The sequence below is a fragment of the Mustela nigripes genome, chromosome 3 (genome assembly GCF_022355385.1).
Source record: "Mustela nigripes isolate SB6536 chromosome 3, MUSNIG.SB6536, whole genome shotgun sequence".
Classification (NCBI taxonomy): domain Eukaryota; kingdom Metazoa; phylum Chordata; class Mammalia; order Carnivora; family Mustelidae; genus Mustela; species Mustela nigripes.
Genome location: NC_081559.1, coordinates 93,002,361 through 93,020,354, shown reverse-complemented (window position 1 = coordinate 93,020,354; position 17,994 = coordinate 93,002,361).

Sequence of the window (17,994 nt, the reverse complement as noted above, 5' to 3'; positions counted from 1 at the left end):
TTCTTTCTTTCTTTCTTTCTTTCTTTCTTTCTTTCTTTCTTTCTTTCTTTCTTTCTTAAGAGTTTATTTATTTGAGAGAGATAGAGTGAGAGAGTATAAACCCGGGGAGAGGCAGAGGGAGGGAGAGAGAGAAGCAGGCTCCCTACTAAGCCTGACATAGGGCTCCATCCCAGGACCCTGGGATCCTGACCTGAGCCGAAATCAGATGCTTAACGGACGGAGCCACCCAAGCACCCCTCATGGATCATATTCTGAAACACTGTAGTTTACTATGATACAGTATTGATCAAATAGGGGGGGGGGAAGGTAAGATTAGGTCATCAAAATACATTAAGCTTGGAGATCGACATGCTATTTCTGGCATTATAATGAATTCACTGGTTCTCACTTTCCTGATTTATAAAATGGGAAAGTTAAATATGACAGGGCTTCCTAAACCTGCTCAGCATCAGAATGATCTGAGGAGTTTGTTATATGCACGATTCCTTGGACCCCCTTGAGACCTGCTGAAGGAGGGTTTTCAGGGGTGGGACAGCGACTCTGCATTTTGGAAAGGTTCTTAGTTGATTTTCATGAAGCCCAACTGTGAAGACCCCAAATTTGGAACCCATTGTGCTAGAAAGTCTTTTCAGACCCATTCATCCCCAGATCCTCTGATTTTAATGCAATAGTAAGAGTGGTGATTTCAGAAAAGAGAATGGTGGCAAGGGAAATTATTTGCATAACCACAATAATAATTTTCTTAAATTCTCGGTTTGGTTTATCGTGAAGTGGTTTTCACAGGGGTTGGGCTCTGAGGATTCTGCCTCAGTCTTGCCTTTACCTCACCTTTGCCTTTGGGAATAGCCACCCATCAGTACAAAGCTGATTCTAGAGGTGGGGGGAGGTGAGAACAAAACCACTTATTTGTACTCATAGATCCTGGCCTGTATTTATTCAAGCACAATTAAAAACAGTAGGGCTTCTCAGTTAACATTTGGTAAAGTTCACAAAACATTGTTATTTTCCTTATTGCTTTGAGAAGCCTGTCGGGAAAGAAACATGTTTTCACAAAAGCATTGTCTTAAGTCTCTAAATGCAAAATTGTGTAAGGGTTTATGCATCGGTGTCCTTCTAAAGCATTTTGTGGTCAATTCTGAGGGCCACTTGGGAGTAGGAGCTCTCTCTCTGTGTCTCTTCTTCATTAGCTGTTGTGCATGTATTTCTTAAAAGGACAGAAGTCTTTTCCCAAAAGAATGATGCATTACTGTTGGAGTTTTGTATTTCACTGGCACATTTACCTTATTGACTGTTAAAAAAGGTGTTTTGGAGAAGTTTCACTCTGTGGAGTTAACCTTAAAAATAAAACAGTCATTTTACCAGCAAAAATGGATTTATTTGGGAATAACAGAAAATTGCAATTGGAGACGTGCGAGCTACAGCAAAAACATAAGTTTTGCATGTTATTGCAAGTCCAGTAACAAGGGAGAAGAATGGTATTTTATGGAAAAGCAGGAGGAAGATGGACAGGTTGTTTTGAATGAAAGTCCATTGGAGGAAACCACAAGTTCAAGGTGATGATGGTTTCTCAGTGGCTTATTGTAGGGCCAGTCGATATCTTGTAGGAGGTGTAACCTCCATCTTTCCTTGTTGGGACTGGTGATTGATGATACTGTCCTGCTGACCGTTCTTCTTTTGGGATCTATAATTGACAATTCTTCCTGTAATAGATGTGGAGTGGTACAACTCCTTGCTGTAGCCTCCTCTTCTGTCCTCCTGGCTTCACTTTGTGGGGTTTCCTTTAATTGTCATGGTGGAAGCACATACAATCTTATCAGGTGAATGGGCCTCCTTTGTCCTTATGCCTTTACCAACCTTGTGCCTCTGGCCAATCCCCAGTCCAGATAGCTGGTACCCAGAGGTAAAGAACTTTGCTGTCCTAGCTGGCTTGTGTATTTGTGAGAATCATCTTGCTACCCACCCCCACATCCCACCGTCCCCTCCACTGCATGTCTGCCTTTGCCTGACTCTTGACCCTCTCCCTATGTCTTCCACTCTTAGTCCTGAGGAGAAGTTAGATTTTGAGTGTTGTTTCTGTCTGTCTTTTGTAGACTCAGATTGTACTTGTTTTCTGATTGCTACTTCAGGTAACATCAGCTAAAGGAAATTTCAGCCCCTAATATTACATCCCTGTTGAGTGTGTCCATCCTAGGTCTCCTCATGCTCCATCATCTTTCTAACATTCCCACTCTGTGCCTGTGCATGGGAACAAGATTGTTGCATGGGACAAATGTGTATTTGGTCTTATTAGAGACCTTTTGCTGTATGTAGTATTAGCAAATACTAATAACTCACTGCCTCTCAGACTCCAATGTGCAGTTGAATCACTTGGGGATCTTTTTAAAGTAAAGTACAGATTCTAATTCAGTAGATCTGGGGTGGGCTTTTTTTTTTTTTTTAAGATTTTATTTATTTATTTAACAGAGAGAGATCACAAGTAGGCAGAGAGGCAGGCAGAGTGAGAAGGGGGAAGCAAGCTCACCGCTGAGCAGAGAGCCCGATAGGGGACTTGATCCCAGGACCCTGTGATCATGACCTGAGCAGAAGGCAGAGGCTTTAAACCATTGGGCCATCCAGGCACCCCAGGGGGTGAGCTTTTTTTTTTTAAACAAGTTCCTGGGTGATGGAATGCTGCCAATCTGCAGACCACTTTTTTTATAGCAAGGGTCTAACTGATCCCAGAGGCAGTATGATATAGAGCAGTGTTTTCAACCTCCACTCTGTTGACTGTTTGGGCTGGACATTTCTTTGTCGTGGGGCTGTTCAGTACATTGTAGGATGTTTATAGCCCTAGATTCTATCTGCTAGATGCCAGTAGTTCTCCCTTCTCAGTTGTAATAGTCAAAACTGTCTTCAGATATTATCAAATATCCATTGGGGGTAAAATTATCCCTGATTCAGAGAACCACTGGTACAGATGTTGTTGCTAAGACTCTAGTCTAGACTCTCTGCATTCAAATTCTGGCTTACCAAGTTACTAGGTGAATTGCCATGGGCAATTTCGTTAACATTTTTGAGCCTCAGTTTTCTCCTCTATAAAATGGGGCTGATAATAGCATCTACATTAGATATTCATAGAATTACTAAAAGGATTAAAGGATTAAATATCTAGGAAGTGCTTAGAACTCTATGCATGTGTACATCTAAAAATCAATCATTGTTAGCAAATGTTATTAGCTACATTTTGCTCTGCACTGGACCTTTCATTAAGGGATGCTATTTCAGTATCTATGAAGATGTTCTGATCAATCAAAAGAAAATAAATTTTCCATATTCTTGAATTAAGACAATGTAGTTTATTTACTTATCTAGATTAATACTGAAAAAACAGCTTATTAAACACACATTGTGGTATTTTATATTGACTTTAGTTAATCATGATCTTGTATTCACCACCTAATAATGTCACTTGAACCCTATATAGCAAGGAAGGGGGATATATAGCATGTCTCTGTATCTGACTCCTAACAGAACAGCAACTAATCTAATCCATGAAACCCAAGGAAATCTGAGACTTGTATAATTGTCCTGCAGTCCTTCAAACATCTCTCAAAACTCATTGCCCACACCCATTCTAATTTCAATAAATATAATAATATTTTCCAGGCTGAGGGAAGTATGACTTGATTTAGTTACTCATGTTCCTGAATTCAACACCTAATTAAAGCCATTCATGTGCTTGCTGAAATTTTTTTTCGGGGCGGGGGGTCCTTCCCTTTCATTATCAACACCTTTGCCAGGATAATAATTTACTTTGCAGAACATTCTCAATCAAGATATTTGAACTATTTTTTTTTTTTCTTAATCATATGCTACACCCTGACCGTGCCTAGAACTTAAGGAATAAAATTTCTTTAGACTTTATGGGTTTCTATGAAGCAGCTAAGTTTACAGAACAAGAAGCATGTCAAAGGAAATACTCACTTAGGGCATTTCTACCTGGTCATAGAGTAGCTGGTCATCTTGGGATAAAAACCACTGGTATGTGATTTTACATAGACTGGAAACAAATGGATGAAGAACTAAAATTTAAAACTGTTGACTGGATTTATTTTTACTTGGTGTCACTACATTGGATCTCTAAACAAAAATGAAGATTCATAGCAGTTTTATTCAAATAGCAGTTTTGTTCAATCCCAGTCATGGTTGACCAACAGTTGTGGAGTACTTACCGTGTGGTATGCTCTGTGTTACGCATCTGATGTGCATTATCTTGACTTGGACCTCATTCCAAAACAATGTGTTGGGGTCCTCTTTTTGCTCTTCTTCATTTTATAGTTAAGTAAATGGCGATCTAGAGAAATTAAGTATCTTTCGCAAGGTCAGGGCTAGTAACCAATGGGCCAACATTAAGACTGAAATATATAGAGTGAAGAACTCTTTCCCGTGGTGCTACCTCCATCAAGCTTTACTACAGTAATTTTGCTTTAAAACATCCTCAATATTCATACCCAGGATGGCAGTAACTATGCCGTGAATGTGTTAAATGGAAATTCCCTGGTACTTTTGAAGTATCATTTAAGTCACAGAAGAAACAAATAAGTGTATACTGCTTGGATGTCATTGGCTCATTGCCCAATCTCATTATCTGTTGATATTTTGAAGATATCTGTAACAATATCTTGACTTCTTGGGAGTACTTCTCTTGCTTTGATAGGATATTGTGTTTGCTATCTGTTTTCGTTTTCATAACAAGGGAAGACCAATTTGCTGCTCTACCAACTATCTTCTTTTACTTATTAAAATGACTGTAAATTCAGAGCTGGTGAGAAGTGTTAGATTGATAACACTGCTCTAGGAAGCCACAGAAGGAAGTGCAAGCCTTCCCCTCACTTCCTGCCCATAATCTCTGACCAAAACCTAGAAGGTGCATTTTTAGAAAGGAGAGACTAATTTGTGGTCTGAGGTAGTCACTCTAAAATTTCCTTGAAAACCCCAATTAGAAAGCAAAAGTAGACACTAAAAGAAAGAGGAGTTTAAGCCTCTAGAATCATAATGATTAAAAGAGAAAAACCTTTGGAAAAGAGACTTTGTGTTTATTAATTACTTTTAAACTGTTCAGAAGGATGATTTCCTTTTTCTCTTCAAGACTTAGGGTAAAGTTGTGGTAAGTTTCTTAATGGTCCAGAGGAGCTGACCAGCATGAGAGCCGTTCTCAAAACAACACAATTTTGAAACTGATTTGTGAGAAGTACAATGTTTGATTTGAAGAAGTGGATAATGAGGAGCCAATCATAATTATTCTAAAATATTTAAAGAGCTATTATGTTCATAGTAATGATAAGGAATGATATTGACTAATAGTAACCTTAGTAATAATAATAACATGGACACATCTAGGTGTTAGTCACTTTGCATGTAATTCCCACAGCAACCCAGAGCGTTATGTAATACTTTACAGATAAGGAAATAGAGTACAATGGTGCTTCATGGTAGGGTCAGGACTTTATCTGCTTCTAGTGCCCTTTGTCTCAACCACAGTACATAGTTTTTTTTGCAAGTGAGGGCTTGGATATTCTTAGTCCACCTTCAGCTCTTAAGAATAGATCTATTGCTGGGCTCCTGGGTGGCTCAGTGGGTTAAGCCTCTGCCTTCAGCTCAGGTCATGATCTCAGGGTCCTGGGATCGAGTCCCTCATTGGGCTCTCTGCTCTGCAGGGAGCCTGCTTCCTCCTCTCTCTCTCTGCCTGCCTCTCTGTCTACTTGTAATCTCTGTCTGTCAAATAAATAAATAAAATCTTAAGAAAAAAAAAAGAATAGATCTATTACTAATGGATAACATTTTCTGGATGGCATATTTATATGGCTCCGTATAACTAAATGTAAAGTAAGTAAATGTAAAGTCATCTGTTTTTTCATGTTGTTAATTTTTGGGATTTGTTCTTTAGGCAGTAGGGAGCCAAAGAAAGGTTTTTAGTAGGAGTATATTGGGATTGGAGAATGCCAAGATAATAAGTTTACCATCCTGTGATAAGATTACTCTAATAGTCCAAGCAAAAGATGATGGAGTCTGGACCTGGGCAGTTGAGGAGGGGGATAAAAAATAAGAGGCAGATTCCGGAGACACCTAAGAGGTAGATAGGAGAGACTGGTGATCGGCTAGATGTGGTGGGTAAGGTAGAAGGAAGAATCAGAGGTGCTTCTTAGCCAGCCAAGTGCATGGTAATATCATTATCCTAGATAGGCTAGGAATGTTCTAAAAGAGCTTAATTGGGGATCATGTGGAAAGTAATATATTGGGACGCCTGGGTGGCTCAGTTGGTTAAGCAGCTGCCTTCGGCTCAGGTCATGATCCTAGCGTCCTGGGATCGAGTCCCGCATGGGGCTCCTTGCTCGGCAGGGAGCCTGCTTCTCCCTCTGCCTCTGCCTGCCATTCTGTCTGTCTGTGCTCGCTTGCTCTCCCTCTCTCTCTCTGACAAATAAATAGAATCTTTAAAAAAAAAAAAAAAGTAATATATCTTCAGATTTGATAGGTTTGCAGCGCCTGTGCTACATCAGAGCAGAGATGCACACTGAGCAGTTAGAAGTAAGTCTAAAGTTCCAAGGAAAGCCCAGAGCTGGAGACTGAGGTTGGGCCTGTCTGCTGGGAGCCATGGAAGTGGATGGACATTCCCAGGGAGAACATGAAGAGCGAGAAACCTGGGGAGCCCAGGACCATGAACAGAGTAGTCATGTCTGTTCTGGCCATTTAGCAGATGTTTGCTGGTAGAGGGCCCCACAAAGAGAAAATTAGATAATCAAGCCTCAAATCACAAGAGAACAGGTTGTGGGGTTTTTTTTTGTTTTGTTTTTTGTTTTGAGATTGTCCACTAAATAAAGCAGTCTGTGTGCAGCTGAAAATTTCCAGTTTTCTCTTATAACAGGCTCCCAATAGGACAGAAGTAGAAGAAACTGGTTCCAGGGCCTATGATTTAGACTGATATTCTTTTTTTTTTTTTTTAAGATTTTATTTATTTATTTGACAGAGAGAGATCACAAGTAGGCAGAGAGGCAGGCAGAGAGAGAGAGAGAGGAGGAAACAGGCTCCCTGCTGAGCAGAGAGCCCGATGAGGGACTTGATCCCAGGACCCTGAGATCATGACCTGATCCGAAGGCAGCGGCTTAACCCACTGAGCCACCCTGGCGCCCTAGGCTGATATTCTTAAGACCTCTGCTCCTACCCTTCCCATGCACCTCCACTCCAGTGATCTGGGAATTAGCCTTTTTTCAAAATTACATTGAGAAAAGAATTTCTGTATTAATGATATACCATCCTTGAAGCGTGATAAAGTACACTGGGAAGGCATCAATTCAGTGTGGGTTTTTTGTTTTTTTGGTTTGGTTTTTTTTGGTGTGTGTGTAAGAGTCTAAAACCATTTCTTTTCCTTTTTATCTTTTTAAACACTTTTCTTCAACTGCAGGTGGAATGGTAAGAAGGCCATCTCACATGTTTTCTCCTCTTCTATTTCTTCGACAAGCTGTGTGACCTTGTACAAGACACCTCAGCTATCTGGGGTTCAACTTCCCTTATCTTTTAAATTCAGGAATTGGACTATATTTTCTCTGAGGTATCTTTCAGCTCAAAAGTTTTTTGATTCCATAATTCAAGCCCTGCACATAAATGCCATTTAAATGTCATTGGTTAGATCACCAAAAGGCTAATAATTGTATAATCAGGGATAGATCAAATACCATTGAAATAAGGTTCCTTGAAGATTGAAAAAGTTCTCTTTATAGGAATGAAATAAGAAGCATTTTTTTTTTCATGAGGTCAAAATCTTCATTTTGGTATGAGCTCTAATTAAATTAAATCCTAAGAAATTTAGCCTAGAAATAAAAGACCTCCTCCCTCCCTGACTGACTCTAAAGGTTACGCAATAATAGAACATGTTGTTGTTGTTTTTGTTTTCCTTGATGTACTGACTTTTAGGAAAGATGAATAACTACTGTCTTAGCTCAGGCTGCTATAACAGCATACCATAGTTTAAGTGGCTTTACCAACAGACATCTGTTTCTCAAAGTTCTGGAGGCTGGAAGTCTGAGATCAGGGTTTCAGCATCATCAGGTTCTGGTCAGAGCCCTCTTCCTGGCTTGCAGAAGACACCTTCCTGTTCTATTCTCACATGGAAGAGAGAAAGAAAGAAAGACCAAGATCTTTTGTTTCTTCTTTTAAGGGTACTAATCCTATTGTGGAGACCCTACCTTCATGATGTCATCTAAGGCTAATCACATCCTAAAGACCCCACCTCCATGTATTAGCACATTGGCAATTAGGACTTTAACGTGAAATTTGAGGGGTGGGGTCGGGATACAAACTTTTCATGCAAAATAACTATCTCGCTGAAGAAGTTGTAGCTCTAAGTAAGGTAAACCTAATTAGGGAGTCTGCCTTGATAAATAATTACATGGAGGTCAAAGTAGACTGGGTAGGGTGTGGTCCTCAAACACCTGAAGAAATATCATTGAGAGATAGACCAAATTATAGTTGACATGGAAGGGAAGTTGTCCTAGTGGGAGAAGGATGGGAAGAGGCACTGTGGTAATGAAGTTAAAGGGAGGCCACAAACAGGAAGCCAGATCAAGGAGTCTAGTTTTGGGGAGGATCAGGAGCAAGTCAAGAACCAAGAAGTGAGGATATGCTCAGGGAAAGCAGTGCTGGATATAGGTTGATCAACTACGTGGGCCTTCCCTTCTATGGTTCCAGCCTTTCCTGGGAGTTTTGAAAGCTGGGTAGAACTAGACACTAGAGGATAAACTGCTTTTGGTTTCTGGGCATCTTCATTTTAGGGAGAAGACACTACTAGGGGGGAGGGGCCTCTTGCCTTCCTTGACAGCTTTAGGAGTTGGACCAAAGTTACCTAATGTTGCAGTATTAAGATGTGCCTGTGTATTATGGCAACTTTTCTTTCTATTTATTTCAGTGGGCTTGGAAACAGACCCTCAGATCAGTTTTGTCTCCTGTCCCATCACTGTCCCCACTCCCCACCCCTTATTCTAGGTGAGTCATCATCTTCCAGAACAGTGACAGCCATCACCAAAATTGAGAACTCCGTGTGACAAAAGGGCTCTTTTCACAGTCCTCTGGCAATGTAATATAAAAGTTCACCACATCAGGCACATCATCTTAATCACTTGGGTCAAAAGAACCTCTAGATGTGACAAGCAGCTGCCTCCGTAGTTAACATCCTCCTTCTGATTGGCAAGGAGAAGACCGCAGATCACCAATGCATAGATGATCACTTCACTATTTTATTTCTTTAGATTTGTCTCCATCAGTTCAAATAAGGATTTCAGCCCAAGTCTTCTGTGTTAAAAGGATATATGGGAAAGAAGCCAGTTCTCACTCTTAAGATGAAGTGAGACTTAGCAATGGTGCCAGAGTTTCTAAGTGTACTGATGAAAGCATTACTTTAGTCCATGTCTATTGAATACCTGTTCTGGATGCCTAGCACTATCCCTCCAGGCACTGAGGGGTACAGGAGTACAGAAGCAGGCAGAGTTTGGCTCTAATCGAGCCTATATTCCTGTGGAGAAACAAATACGGAAATGGAAAAATATTAACTAATGACAAACACTATGCCAAGAACTGAGTAGGTGGGTGTGATGAAGAGTGATTGGGGGCTACTTTAATTAGGTGTCCAGAAAAGACTCCCTGAAGAAAGGACATTAAGAACATTAATGCTAAGATCTGAATGATAAGAGCCTGCAGCCTGTGCAGGTCCAGGAGTGAGTATTCCAGGCATAACACAGAGTTGGCTCAAAGACCCTGAGGCAACACTGAAATTGACATATAAGGTTGTGGTTTAGTGACAACAGAGTAGAGAAGTTGTCGATGACTTCCCAGGGAAAGGTAAAAGCCAGACATAAGGAATTCAGAATTTATTCTAAGAATATTGGGAAATTATTGGAAGGTTTTAAGGAGGGAAAAGATTTTATCAAGGTACTATTTAAAGATCACTTTGGCTGTTTATAGAAAATGGATTGCATAAGGACAAGACCGTAAGAAAGCAAGTCAGTTAGGAAGTGGCTACTGTCACCTACCCTGAAAGACAGTGATGGCTTAGGTCACCATTTTGGTAGTGGAGATGGGGAGAAATGGATGCGTGTAGAATTTATTTTGAGGATAGAAATAACGAAGTTAGTTATTTCCATGTGGATAAATTGAGAGAAAGAGGGAATGACGAGTAATTCTTAGGGCTTGGGGTTGAGCAACTTAACAGATGGGGGTATATACTAAGACAAGGAAGACTGGAACCGAAGCAGGTTTGGGGGGGAAATCATTGTTCAGTTTGAAGTATACTGGTGATGTCAAAAAAAGATGTCAAGCAAGCACTAGGATATAAAGTTGGAGCACCAAGGACGCCTAGCGTTGGTGTGGCAAAAAGAATTATTCTTCACTGTATATACACGTGCTTTTCTATAGTTTTGACTACTTTATGTTTCGGTGGGAGTCATGTGACTACTCTGGTCAATGGGCTATATCATGCTGGGCTGAAGCCCTCAAGAGGGAATTTCAAGCTCTCTGTGATTTCTCCTGCTGCTGCCAAAGTGACTGTTAGTGTTCCAGATGGAAGAGTGCTTTTCAGTCTGGGTCCCTGAATGTTGAAACAGAATCACTATTCCCTCTGCTCATCTGTATTGGTCACATGGCATGAAAGAGAAATAAACCTTCTTTTGTTAAGGCACTGAGGTTTGGGGGTTCATTTGTTACTCCAGGACACCTGAGCTGATACTGACTAGTACAGTCAGATAAATGCAGTTAGGCATTTTCAGTAAAAAGATACTACATGAAATCATGGGACTGGACATTTTCTTGCAAGGAGAAAGTACAGATGGAGAGGAAAAGGGAATCCAGGCTAAAACTCTAATGTATTCTAATACACTGGGCTTGAATGAAAGCGGAGAGTCAGTGTTGTGTGGTGCCTCAGAAGCTAAGAGAGGAAGATGAAGTGTAAAAATAGGAGTCCGATTCCTGAGTATTTGAACACCACATAGACATTGCAATGGCAGTTGTGTCTTTTCTCCATTGTTGGTTGTAGGAGAGAGCCTGGCTTTGACTGCTTAGAATGCAGTCACGAGGGGAGCACAGCACACTCTATAAGGCTATGTTGGTATGCTAGATCAAGCCAGCAGGTCACAAGATTGGAGGACCTTTTTTTTTTTTTTTTTTGCCTTCTTGGCTCTGGATTTGGGCAGATGCAGATATATCTGATCCGAAAAGCTTTTTCTGACTCATCCCACACTAGGTGATGCTAGATGTTCCTTCTTGAGGTTTCCATTAGGTCCACAGGAGGTCTCTAAGGCTTGCTATATTGCAATGTAAGTGCCTTGTTTCCTCAGATAGTCATCTCGTCTAGGACTGTCCCTAGCACTCACAAAGATATTCAAAATGAAGCAGATTCTCAATGTTGGTTCAATGAATGGACAGTCTTGGCACCTGGCAAAATCATCTCCTAGAAACATGAGGGATGTTTATCACAAATATAAGATAGTAAGTATTTCTGTTAACATCCCATGATCAAAGGAAGCCTAACTTTCTTTCTTTTTTTTTTTAAAGATTTTATTTATTTATTTGACAGAGAGAGATCACAAGTGGGCAGAGAGGCAGGCAGAGAGAGAGGAAGGGAAGCAGGCTCTCCGCTGAGCAGAGAGCCCGATGCGGGACTCGATCCCAGTACCCTGAGATCATGACCTGAGCCGAAGGCAGCGGCTTAACCCACTGAGCCACCCAGGCGCCCGGAAGCCTAACTTTCTTGTTCAGATTCTTCATGTACTTAGTTCATCAACAAGTACTTACCAAATGCCTGGTGGGTACCAAAAATTGTGCATTGGAGGGATGATAGGAAATATCTATCTTAGCTTCTATGCTCAAGGGAGTAACATTGCAGTTGAGAGGATGAGGCTAATGGCTATGAATCCATCAGAGAATAGTAAGAGATGGTATATAGTTAATTGAAAAACTGAATGCCACAGACAATAAGCATTATAGGAATTTGATAAAGGGAAGAAATAGATGAATGTGAAATAAAATCAGACCTAGGCAAATTTCTTAAAGGACATGCAACTTTGAGGGCAGGTCAGATCCACAAGGCTGGAGAAGAATACAGAGGTACTGAATCAGAGATTCTGATTGTGAAGTGGCAAGTGATTAGATCCCTGACACCAGAGAAAAGGGTGTTTATTGGGTATTGGCAAGAAACTTGGTTGTTTTGAAAGATAGGGTGGGGCCAGATTAGGTAGGATTTCAAAAGTCAGTAAACTCGTAATTCATGCCATTCGTTTATTAATATATTCATTCACTTGTGAAACATTCATTGAGTCCCTAACCTGTACCAGCCACTGTTGTAAGCATAGTGTGTGTGTGTGTGTGTGTGTGTGTGTGTGGTCACCCACGTAGTCTCTGACCTCAAGGAGATTACATTTGTTGATGAGAGGATAATAAAAACATTGAGACAACTATGTAACAATATTTGTATGTACTGAAGATTTTTTGAAACCTAGATAATTGGGTATTATAGCTTAAATGCTTAAGAAATAAGAAAAACCTCTTCTATTTGTTCTACCCCATGTTCCACACTCACAAACATGGTAGCTTGCGATTTGTTAACAATACAGTAATTTTCCAGTGTTTTCTATCCTTCCTAATTATAGAAGGACCTAATGCCCATTAGATAGACTGGTGTCCTTGAAAAACAGCAAAACAGGAGATATAGGCTCTCATGCCCATCTTGTCAAACTTAGGCCTGTGAGTATTGCATGGCTTTGTGCCCAGTAGAAGAGGATTAGGGTTGCCAAATCTTTGGATAATAACAAGCTCCAATCTACATAACACCTGGTCTTTACAAACCAAGTCATTATGAATGTGATCCAAGTTGTCACTCCAGGGGTTTTATTATTTCCAAATTAACCGGAGTTGTTTCTTATATATATTGAAGTTCCCTGCACCAGTTCTCTTGTTTAGTGTGGATCATGGGACTGCCTTCCCTGATTCTGCTAAGGCTTGGTGAGGTTAGAGGGCAGTAAGAAGAAGAGACCATTGTGCTCTTGATTTCTTGGTGAATAAATATTGTTGGAGGATAAGCAATAGAACAGAGAACTCAGATAATACTGGGTATAGAGGGGGGCATTCTAGGATAGGGCTCAGAAGCAAAGGTTCCAGAGCTGGGCAAATTGGGGGACTCATTGCTACTCGTCCAATATAGATATGTGACAAGAAAACAAACCCAAGATCCAGTGACTGAGATAAAGAAATTAGGATTTGGGATTTTGAGGTAAAACCTCATGTCAGACTTGGGGAGATCTGGGAAAACAGAAGTAGAAATGAAGAGATGAACAAAGCCTTCCAAATATCCATCTACTGGTACAGTTCTCTCCCTTTCCTTTAAGACCCCATTATCTCTTGCCTGCATGACTCTTCCAGTCTTGCTGCTTTGTGTGCTGTCTCTGTACAGCATGGTGGTGATCTTTTAAAAGTCTAAATTAGGTCATATTGCCCATAGAGTTAAAACCAGCCTTTAACTTTCAAGGACCTGCAGGCTCTGACTCACTTGCCCCCCTGCCCTGCCTCTTGTCACCCCCCCCCCCCCCCCACCCACCCAGGCTCACTAGTCTCCAACTCCTTTGGGCCCTCATGGGTTCTTCATGTGCCAAGCTTTTCAAGGCACAGGGACTTTGGTCGTGTTCTCTCCCTTTCCCCTTCTCGGCTGCTGTCGACTTACATGAGATCTACTTACAGGTCATCTTAGTTGTTAAAACTGTACACACAACAGACTGCATGGCCAAATCCTAGCTTTTCTGCTTATCAGCTGGGTGAATTTGAAGAAGTGCTTACACTTTCCATGCTTTTATTATAAAATATATTTGATAATAGTCACTGCCTCATGGACTAGTTCTGAGGTTTAAATGATACATGTAAAGGATTTAGCCCAATGCCTAATAGCTAGGAAAATTTCAGTAAATGTTACTTCTTACTATCTTTGGGTCTCAGCCTAAACATCATTTCCCCTGAGAGGTCTCACCTGAGCTTGATCCTTCTTTTCTATTCCTTTCCACTGCATTTCTATTTTATAAAACCCATTTCTCTCATTCTATATGCTTGTAATTATTTGTGTGTCTGTTTACTGTCTGATGACCCCATTAGATTATAAGCTCTATGAGGGCAAGGACTCAGCCCACTGTAACACTACATAACAAGTATTGTGTAGCAGACATTCAACAAATCTCTTGCCAAATGAATGGCTGAAACTGATGGTTCAGGACTAAGATTGTGTATGCTGAGTGTCTGCTGGGAAAGTGTTGGCACCTCAGAGGGACTGGGCTGGGCCAGAAGCCAGTGGAGTTCCACTACAGTACTTTTCAGTACATTATCTTTACATTGTATTTTAAGATGTTGACACATCAAAATCAAATTACTGGACCAAGCTCAAAACTTACATTGGTATGCCAGGATTAAATGCTCTTTTTTGGCTGAAATAAATGTTCAGCTTTGCCATGGCATCTCATCCAGCCTGAAATAGGCTCAAATGAATTGTGTAAATTGTGACAATCATGGCTCCTCCCCCCTCCCCACTCTTGTTTTGCCTACCAAAGTGACCAAACATTTGATTCAATTCACTGGTTCAATGGTTGGGCTAGTGTAGACCCAGTGACTTTTGGGTAGTGAGCCCAAGAAGTTGGCTCAGGCTTGCATTTCTTGCTCCTATTTTTACTTTGGTCTTCTTTATCTATATGCCTTCTTTATCTCTTATTTGTTTAATGCCAGTGCCTGTCTATTTTATTTACACAGCACTTTCCCATCCAAGCTTGTTAGATTATATGGAGAATATCACATGCAGAAAGAACAGTGACAAATACAACAACAAAAAAGAACATTTAAACTCCAGCAGTATTTGGACAGTACAGGGTTACTTTCCTCTGTGCTCTCTCTAGGTTCTCACTAGTGACTTAGTCCCAGGAGGCCTTCTCCCCCACCCCCCACCTCTTCTTTCATTGTTCTATTGTTTTGTTCCCTATTCACTGGAAGCCTGGAGGTGATTGGAGTTTGGGGCGTCTCTGTGTGGGGGGTTATGGGAATTTATAATCCCCAGCTAATTTTCCACATTGAAACACTGATCTATTCCTTACATATAACAATGTCACCCATTTTTTATGGCCATTTCTTCCAAAGCCTTTCTTTGGTCACTTATTTTGTAAAATTCCACTTCAGCCCCCATCAGTCTTCACTGACAATGTCTCTTTCCCTGACTATGTTATTCTTTTAATATTAATGTTAAAACTGATCTAGGTTTTGAGGGCAGTGCTTTTATCAAGGACCAAATCTGACTATCTTGGCAAGAAATTCATGTTGTTAGTAAGATAAGTATTTAAAACATAAATTGGGAGTTTGGGCTAGAAATGTCTGCCTTTTCTTTTTTACTAGATTAGTATGCAATTGAACAGTGTTAGAGAATGTTCAGGCACATTATGCTATTTGACTATACTGAAATCCCTGTTGTTGGCATAGCACATTAATGTACATTAATGAAAAGTGTTTGTTCAGTAATTTAAAGGAGTCAGTAAGCTAGCAAAATCGAGCAATGTTTAAAGCTCATAGTTCTTTGTATTTTAGAAATAATATAGATTTCATTCTTATGAATCACTTGGTTTTGATTTTAAGAAGCGCAGTATCTAAGACATAGTTCCCTTATAGCTATTATTTCTTATATCCTAGACTCAGAAAACAGGGGACCAAATAAAAGCAATAATGGCAGAGGAGGAAAGTTACATCTTAAGAATCAAAGTATTCTTATGAGTACTGTTTAGAGCAGGGGGTCAGTGAGAATTGGCTAACATTAAATTAGAATGCATGTTGAAACCAAACTGCCAGCCTCAAGAAAAATATACATATCACTACTTCTGAAGAGGGAGAGGGATACATAGCTATAAAGATGTCCATAAATGACATACTCAGAAGTCATCCTTGATGGCCTCTTTCCAGAAGGATTGCAAACACAGATCCTTCCACCATATGGCTGCGCGTACATGGGATGTGGTCCGAAAATGCTTCGATGATTCTGGGAAGACCGAAATCTGGGAAGGCTGAATGTAACAGTTTAGGAAAACAGAAATGTTTTTCTTTGGCTGTTGTTCCTGAAGTTACTTAAATGAAACTCATTGGCTATTGATCTGTATATATTGAGATTACAATAAAACATAATGGACTAGTTTCTCTTTCCCCAGGCTTACAGAATTGGCATTTTATTTCTTGAGAGTAATAAATCACAGTCTTGGATTTGGGGAAATATTCTAGGATCCTGATGGCAGCTGATTTATTTTTAAGACAGTGATGTCAGAAAGAAAAGCATAACCCAGAGTGTGACGGCAGTGCTCACTGGGAGAAGAGTGATTGCTGTTTAAAATATTAAGTAGGGTGGGTTCCCTTTTCAGCTTTTGGAATGGATCTGATGCATTCCAGCAAGATGGATCAGAACTCCTCACCATTACATTCATAACATTCACATTTCCCTTTTCAGGGGCACTTACATTCTTTTGATTCTTTTCCCGTGACAACCTTAGCTCCTCTATTTATCTCTTTAATCTAATTTGCGCTATGACACCAAGCTTTAATTTTCTCATGATTATTTTGCTTCTTTTTAAGCACCCGTGGTGTGCCAAGCATTGGATAAAATTGAAAAGATACAATCCCTGCTGTCGCTGGGCTCACACATTTAAAGAGAAATGACAGGCAAAATATCCTGTAATTGGCAATGGGTAGTCCTCATGCTTTTCCCCCTTTCTCCCTTTTAAAGAAACTTCTTCGTCTCTTTGAGCAAGCCTAAGAAGTTCCCTAGATCAAAGGTGTCAAAAACCAGGAGGGTTTGGAACAAGTGTCAGAGAATAAGCATATGACTCTAAGAGCCTGGGCTCCTAGTCTGCCCACGTGCTCTCTGCACTCCTGCCTCAGCCCCAGGGACTCAACTCTCCCATCTCCTCTGCTGCCCGAGGCCTCCGCCACCCAGGAGCCAAAGGCGCTCTTCCTCCCTAGGTGGCACCCCACCCCCCCACCTCCCAAGCTCCAGAAGTGGAAGAAAAAAAAAAAACAAAAAAACCAAACACAAAACCTTCAATAAAAGAGGCTGGAGCTAGCCGGTTTTCCAGACGCCGGTCTGCATGAGCTCCTCTGAGAGCTCCAACAGGGGTACGTCCAGGCAGGTGCGGACCCGAGTTTTGGCGTCCCCCCCCCCAGAATCACCCCCATTTCCCACCCCCCGTTTCTCTCTTTTCTACATATCCCTCTGGGATCTTCTTTGTCTTTTTGCCTGTAACACTGAAGCCCTCTCGTGCCTGGGGACTGCAGAGGAACGCCCGGCCATCGGACCGGGCGGCATGGCTCTGTGTGGTGTGGTGTGTGTGTGTGTGTGTGTGTGTGCGCGCGCGCGCGCGCGCTTTATGGTGTGAGTGTTCACACGAACTCTGTGTGTTGGGGGTGGTGGTTATAAATGAGTAAAGCACCCCACTCTCTCTTCCTCCTTTACTCCCATTACTTCGTGGATCAATCCCGAGGCGCAAAGCGCTCGCCCCTGTGCGGGGCAATCACTGGCTTGGGTACCCCAGGCTCAGACCAGTGGGGGAGTCCCCTTCACCCAGCTTGCACCTGCACCCCGAAGCTTCAAAGTTGCGGGAAACAGCCACGGGGAGTGGGGGAGCCGAGGTTGAGGCCAGCGCGCTGTGGAGGCTCTCGCCCGGGGCAGAGGGTTGAGCCGAGGGTCGGGCGGGGGCTTGCACTAGGCGAAGGCGGGGGTGGGGTGGGGTGGAAAGGGGAGGAGGCGGCAGGGAGACAAGGGAGGGGAGGCGGGAGCAGCTGCCGCGGGAGGCGAGGCGCAAGGTGGCTCCCCGCGGCCCCGCGCCCCGCGGCTCCCGGGACGCACCAGACAGCCAATGGCTGCGCAGAGGTGTACAGCAGATGGCGTCCGACTGCGCCGTTCCTTCCTCCTCCTTC